Raw genomic sequence first — 7,748 nt, 5'->3', positions numbered from 1 at the left:
GTCTATTGGTCATGAGTGGCTTGACACAAGGAATGCGACACTTGTAGTCCAGGTCCTGGATACGTCTGTGTGTGGTGGCTCCTGAAGCACTGACTCCAGCAGCAGTCCACTCCTTGTGAATCGCCCCACAAAGTTTTGAATGGCCTTTACTTAACAATCCTATCAAGGCTGCGGTTATCCCGGTTGCTTGTGCACCTTTTTTTTTTTACCACACTTTTACATCTACTCAACTCTCCATTAATATGCTTGGATACAGCACTCAGTGAGCAGCCAGCTTCTTTAGCAATGACCTTTTGTGGCTTACCCTCCTTGTGGAGTGTGTCAATGACTGCCTTCTGGACATCTGTCAAGTCAGCAATCTTCCCTATGATTTTGTAGCCTGCTTAACCAGTCTAAAGCTGGGTTTACACACTGCAACATCACAAACGACATCACTGTAACGTCACCGGTTTTGTGACGCAATAGCGATGTCGTTTGCGATGTTGCAGTGTGTGAAACACATCAGCGACCTGGCCCCTGCTGTGAAGTTGCTGATCGCTACAAATCGTTCAGGACCATTCCTAGGTCCTTTGTTTCCCGCTGTGCAGCATGCATCGCTACAAAGTTTCAGTGTGTGAAAGACTTTGCAGCGACTTTGTTAGCAACTTCCCTTTCAAAAAGCTGCTTATCAACGTCCCCAACAACCAGCTAGGTCGCTCTGCAGGTCCGGATCGCTGTTGAGTTGTTGGCCAGGTTTGCCTGTTTGACAGCTCACCAGCGACTCAACAGAGACTTAGGGAGGTCGCTGTTACGTCACAAAACCGGTGACGTTACAGCGATGTCCTTTGCGATGTTGCAGTGTGTAAACCCAGCTTAAGGGACCATTTTAAATAGTTTAAGAAGCCTTTTTGCACTTGTTTTGTGGTAATTATTCTAATTTTCTAAGATAATGACTTTTGGCCTTTCATTGGCTGTAAGCAAAAATCATCAACATTAATAGAAATAAACACTTGAAATAGATCACTCTGTGTGTAATGACTCTATATAATATATGTGTTTCCCTTGTATTAAATTACTGAAATTAACTTTTTGATGAAATTCTAATTTATTGCGCTTCACCTGTATGTTCTTTGGTAAGCATTTCATACATCCATATAGATGAGGAAGAGACCTGAGATGTCTCCAAAAGCTTGGTTTATAACATCATTTAGCCATTAAAAGGTATCACAACTACAAAATTTTAATTTTGTTTCTCACTGAGAGCAATGATTTGTTTTTACTTACACTTCAGCTCAAAAGTTTGGGGTCACCCAGACAATTTTGTCTTTTCCATGAAAAATCATACTTTTATTTATCACATGAGTTGCATAATGAATAGAAAATATAGTCCAGACATTGACTAGGTTAGAAATAATTATTTTTACTTGAAATAATTTTCTCCTTCAAACTCTGCCTTTGTCACAGAATGCTCCTTTGCAGCAATTACAGCTTTGCAGACCTTTGGTATTCTAGCTGTTAATTTGCTGAAGGAATCTGGAGATATATTACACAATGCTTCCATAAGCCCCTCCTACAAGTTGGATTGGCTTGATGGGCACTTTTTGCGTACCATACGGTCAAACTGCTCCCACAACAGCTCAATAGGGCTGAGATCTGGTGATTGGGCTGGCCACTCCATTACAGATAGAATACCAGCTGCCTGCTTCTTCCCTAAATACAGTGCCTTGCGAAAGTATTCGGCTCCCTTGAATTTTTCAACCTTTTCCCACATTTCAGACTTCAAACATAAAGATAAAAATTTTAATGTTATGGTGAAGAATCAACAACAAGTGGGACACAATTGTGAAGTTGAACAAAATTTATTACTTTATTTTAAACTTTTTTTAAAAAATAACTGAAAAGTGGGGCATACAATATTATTCGTCCCCTTTAAGTTAATACTTTGTAGTGCCAGCTTTTGCTGAGATTACAGCTGCAAGTCGCTTGGGGTATGAGTCTATCAGTTTTGCACATCGAGAGACTGAAATTCTTGCCCATTCTTCCTTTGCAAATAGCTTGAGCTTAGTGAGGTTGGATGGAGAGTGTTTTCAGCTCTTAGTTGCCCCTACCCTGAGAATAGCAAACAACCAGCACTATCCTCACTAATCGGATCTATCACTCTTCTACACCCACTTAAAACGTACTATTTACTATAATGATCATGTATAAGCATTGATTTTATACTTGCAGATTTTAACAATTAATTAGAATAAAGTATTTTTTAGGAGTTTTTTCTTTTTGGTTTTTCTTCATATTTGACTCCTACTATTATATATCTACTCTGGTTATAAGTGATGTTTAAAGTTTGGAAATCTTTTTGTTACCAAATCCGGCTTTAAACTTCTCCACAACAGTATCACAGACCTGCCTATTGTGTTCCTTGGTCTTCATGAGCCTATCTGCACTTTAAACAGAACACTGAGACTATCACAGTGCAGGTGCATTTATACGGAGACTAGATTATACACAGGTGGCTTATATTTATCATCATGCGTCATTTAGGACAACATTCGATCATTCAGAGATCCTCAATGAACTTCTGGAGTGAGTTTGCTGCACTGAAAGTAAAGGGGATGAATAATATTGCACGCCCCACTTTTCAGTTATTTATTTTTTAAAAAAGTTTAAAATAAGCAATAAATTTTGTTCCACTTCACAATTGTGTCCCACTTGTTGATTCTTCACCATAACCTTGAAATTGTTATCTTTATGTTTGAAGCCTGAAAAGTGGGAAAAGGTTGAAAAATTCAAGGGAGCCGAATACTTTCACAAGGCACTGTAGTTCATGCATAATTTGGAGGTGTGCTTTGGGTTATTGTCCTGTTGTAGGATGAAATTGGCTCCAATCAAGCGCTGTCCACAGGGTATGGCATGGCGTTGCAAAATGGAGTGATAGCCTTCCGTATTCAAAATCCCTTTTACCTTGTACAACCCCAGACCATCACATTACCTCCACCATGCTTGACAGATGGCGTCAGTAACTCTTCTAGCATCTTTTCAGTTGTTCTGCGTCTCACAAATGTTCTTCTGTGTGATCCAAACACCTCAAAGTTCGATTCATCTGTCCATAACACTTTTTTCCAATCTTCCTCTGTCCAATGTCTGTGTTCTTTTGCCTATATTATTCTTTCCTTTTATTAGCCAGTCTCAGATATGGCTTTTTCTTTGCCACTCTGCCCTGAAGGCCAGCATCCCGGAGTTGCCTCTTCACTGTAGACGTTGACATTGGCATTTTGCGTGTACTATTTAATGAAGCTGCCAGTTGAGGACTTGTGAGTTGTCGATTTCTCAAACTAGAGACTCTAATGTACTTGTCTTGTTGCTCAGTTGTGCAGTGGAGCCTCCCACTTTTCTTTCTACTCTGGTTAGAGCCTATTTGTACTCTCCTCTGAAGGGAATAATACACACCGTTGTAGGAAATCTTCAGTTTCTTGGCAATTTCTCGCATGGAATATCCTTCATTCCTAAGAACAAGAATAGACTGTCGAATTTTGCATGAAAGTTCTCTTTTTCTGGCCATTTTAAGAGTTTAATGGAACCAACAAATGTAATGCTCCAGATTCTCAACAAGCTCAAAGGAAGGTCAGTTTTATAGCTTCTCTAATCAGCAAAACTGTTTTTAGCTGTGTTAACATACTGCACAAGGGTTTTCAAGGGATTTCTAAACATCCATTAGCCTGCGAACACAATGTACCAATAGAACACTGGAGTCGTGGTTGTTGGAATTGGGCCTCTATACACCTATGCAGATATTGCATTAAAAACCAGATGTGTGCATCTAGAATAGTCATTTACCACATTAACAATGTATAGTGTGTGTTTCTGTTTCATTTAATGTTAGTTTCATTGAAAAAAATGTGCTTTTCTTTCAAAAATAAGGAAATATCTAAGTGACCCTAAACTTTTGAACATTAGTGTGTGCGTGCGTGTGCGTGTGCGTGTGTGTGTGTGTGTGCACGCGTGTGTGTGTGTGATATATATAATATATACACATATACAGCTGTGGCAAAAATTAAGAGACCACTGCACAGTTTTATGAACATCAGCTTCTCTACATGTGTGACTTCTATTCCAGTGTCAGTTGAATTCCAAGCAGAGTACACCTCCTTCTACTTAATGTGCTTCTGATTAGGTGATCAACGGAACCAAATCTCATTCAACGAGGGAAAGTATAAAAACACTGCTGTGGTCTTCACAATCCTCTTGCAATAGGGCAAGTTGGATGGCAAAACAAGTGCTAGTAATATCCCAAAAGTAATAGGAATGAAAAAATAATTTCACCATGCCAAAGGAGTTGAAAAGAAATGTCTTGAGTGAGGAAAAGAAGGGCTCAATTCTGGCTTTACTTCCAGAGGGATACAGTGAGCGTCATGTTGCCTCCATCCTTAAAATTTCTAAGACGGCAGTCCATTATTACAAGGTCAAGCAGCAGAGATTAGGGACAACAAAGCTAGACACTGGTAGAAAGCGAAAGCGACTCTCCACTGACCGGGATGACGGTCATCTTAGTCGAATGTCACTCAGCAACCGCAGGACATCAAGTGACTTACAAAAGAAATGGCAAATGGCAGCTGGGGTGAAGTGCATGGCAAGAACAGTTTGTAACAGGCTCCTAGAGGCAGGGCTCAAGTCAGGTAAAGCTAGAAAAAAGCAAAAAGAGAGAAGCAAAAGAGAGCCAGACTGAAGTTTGCCCAAGACGATAAGGATTGGACCTTAGAGGACTGGTGTAAGGTAATCTTTTCTGATGAGTCTCATTTTCAGCTTTGCCCAAAACCTTGTTGCCTAATGGTTAGACAGAGACCTGGAGAGGCGTACAAGCCACAGTGTCTTGCACCCACTGTGAAATTTGGTTGATGATCTAGGGATGGTTCAGCAAGGCTGGAATTGGGCAGATTAAACTTTGCGAAGGATGTATGAATCAAGCCGCATACAAGGTTATCCTGGAAAAACAGTTGCTTTCTTCTGCTCAGGCAATGTTCCCCAACTCTGAGGACTGTTTTTTTCCAGCAGGACAATGCGCCATGCCACAAAGCTTGGTCAATCAAGGTGTAGATGAAGGACCACCACATCAAAACCCTTTCATGGCCAGCCCAATTTCCAGACCTGAAACCCATTGAAAACCTCTGGAATCTAATGAAGAGGAAGATGAATAGTCACAAGCCATCAAACAAAGAACTGCTTCAATGTTTTCACCAGGAATGGCATAAGGTCACTCAAAAGCAGTGTGAAAGACTGGTGAAAAGCATGCCACGACACATGAAAGCTGTGATTAACCCCTTAACGACCTTGGACGTACTGAGTACGTCATGGTCACATGGTGCTAAACGACCCATGACGTACTCAGTACGTCCTGGCGAAATCGCGGTCCCGGAGCCCCTGGGAGTGAAATTTGTTTACCTAAACGGTGGATTCGGGAAGGAGGGGACCTCTGCCTGACCTCAGGAGGGGTGGTGCCTCCTCCCCGAACCTACAGAGGCTGTGATTGGCTGACGAACGCCGCTCAGCCAATTACAGTCACTGTAATGTGTCAGCCATTGAAAATGGCTAACACATTGCAATCCAGCCATAATCAGTGCTGCTGTAGCACTGATGACTGGCTGGAGCTGGGTGAACTTTGTTTCACCCGCCCCCAGCTCTGATTGGAGAGACCGGCCTTGTGACCGATCTCTCCCAATCACTGTGGATCTTGTGCCGTCACCGCTACCCTCAGCTTCACTCCGTCCGTGAAAGCTGATGAGAGCGGTCGCTGCAGGTGCCCATCGGTAAGTTATAGCACCCCCATCCCCCGCCGCTCCCCGCCGAGATTCCCCGCCGAGATCCCCCGCCGAGATCCCCCGCCGAGATCCCCCGCCGAGATCCCCCGCCGAGATCCCCCGCCGCTCCCCGCCGAGATCCCCCGCCGCTCCCCGCCGAGATCCACCGCCGCTCCCCGCCGAGATCCCCCGCCGCTCCCCGCCGAGATCCCCCGCCGCTCCCCGCCGAGATCCACCGCCGCTCCCCGCCGAGATCCACCGCCGCTCCCCGCCGAGATCCACCGCCGCTCCCCGCCGAGATCCACCGCCGCTCCCCGCCGAGATCCACCGCCGCTCCCCGCCGAGATCCCCCGCCGAGATCCCCCGCCGAGATCCCCCGCCGAGATCCCCCGCCGAGATCCCCCGCCGAGATCCCCCGCCGCTCCCCGCCGAGATCCCCCGCCGCTCCCCGCCGAGATCCACCGCCGCTCCCCGCCGAGATCCCCCGCCGCTCCCCGCCGAGATCCCCCGCCGCTCCCCGCCGAGATCCACCGCCGCTCCCCGCCGAGATCCACCGCCGCTCCCCGCCGAGATCCACCGCCGCTCCCCGCCGAGATCCACCGCCGCTCCCCGCCGAGATCCACCGCCGCTCCCCGCCGAGATCCACCGCCGCTCCCCGCCGAGATCCACCGCCGCTCCCCGCCGAGATCCACCGCCGAGATCCACCGCTGCTCCCCGCCGAGATCCACCGCCGCTCGCCGCCGAGATCCACCGCCGCTCCCCGCCGCTCCCCGCCGAGATCCACCGCCGCTCCCCGCCGAGATCCACCGCCGCTCCCCGCCGAGATCCACCGCCGCTCCCCGCCGAGATCCACCGCCGCTCCCCGCCGAGATCCACCGCCGCTCCCCGCCGAGATCCACCGCCGCTCCCCGCCGAGATCCACCGCCGCTCCCCGCCGATCCACCGCTGGTCGCCACGCCGCTTTACACGCCGCTGTCCCTGCCCGCCACGCCGCTGTTCCCGCTGCTGTCCCTGCCCGCCGATCCACCTCTGCTGCCCGCCACGCCGCTGTCCCTGGTCGCCACCGTCCCCTTTCAGTCGCACCCACCTTTTTCAGCCGCCGCTGCACCCGATCGGCCGCCGCCTCCATCGGCTGCCACTGCACCTAATCGGCTCCCCCCCTCCATGTGCTGCCTCCCCCCCTCCATGTGCTGCCTCCCCCCCTCCATGTGCTGCCTCCCCTCCCCCCCTCCATGTGCTGCCTCCCCCCCTCCATGTGCTGCCTCCCCTCCCCCCCTCCATGTGCTGCCTCCCCTCCCCCCCTCCATGTGCTGCCTCCCCCCCTCCATGTGCTGCCTCCCCTCCCCCCCTCCATGTGCTGCCTCCCCTCCCCCCCTCCATGTGCTGCCTCCCCCCTCCCCTCCCCCCCTCCATGTGCTGCCTTCCCCCTCCCCCCCTCCATGTGCTGCCTTCCCCCTCCCCCCCTCCATGTGCTGCCTTCCCCCCTCCATGTGCTGCCTCCCCCCATGTGCTGCCTCCCCCCATGTGCTGCCTCCCCCCCATGTGCTGCCTCCCCCCCATGTGCTGCCTCCCCCCCATGTGCTGCCTCCCCCCCATGTGCTGCCTCCCCCCCATGTGCTGCCTCCCCCCCATGTGCTGCCTCCCCCCCATGTGCTGCCTCCCCCCCCATGTGCTGCCTCCCCCCTCCCTCCATGTGCTGCCTTCCCCCCATGTGCTGCCTTCCCCCCCATGTGCTGCCTCCCCCCCCCATGTGCTGCCTCCCCCCCCATGTGCTGCCTCCCCCCCCATGTGCTGCCTCCCCCCCATGTGCTGCCTCCCCCCCATGTGCTGCCTCCCCCCCATGTGCTGCCTCCCCCCCCATGTGCTGCCTCCCCCCCCATGTGCTGCCTCCCCCCCATGTGCTGCCTCCCCCCCCATGTGCTGCCTCCCCCCCCATGTGCTGCCTCCCCCCCATGTGCTGCCTCCCCCCCCATGTGC

This window comes from Anomaloglossus baeobatrachus, chromosome 6 (assembly GCF_048569485.1).
Source record: "Anomaloglossus baeobatrachus isolate aAnoBae1 chromosome 6, aAnoBae1.hap1, whole genome shotgun sequence".
In the NCBI taxonomy this organism is placed as follows: Eukaryota; Metazoa; Chordata; class Amphibia; order Anura; family Aromobatidae; genus Anomaloglossus; species Anomaloglossus baeobatrachus.
This window is presented reverse-complemented; position numbering follows the sequence as displayed.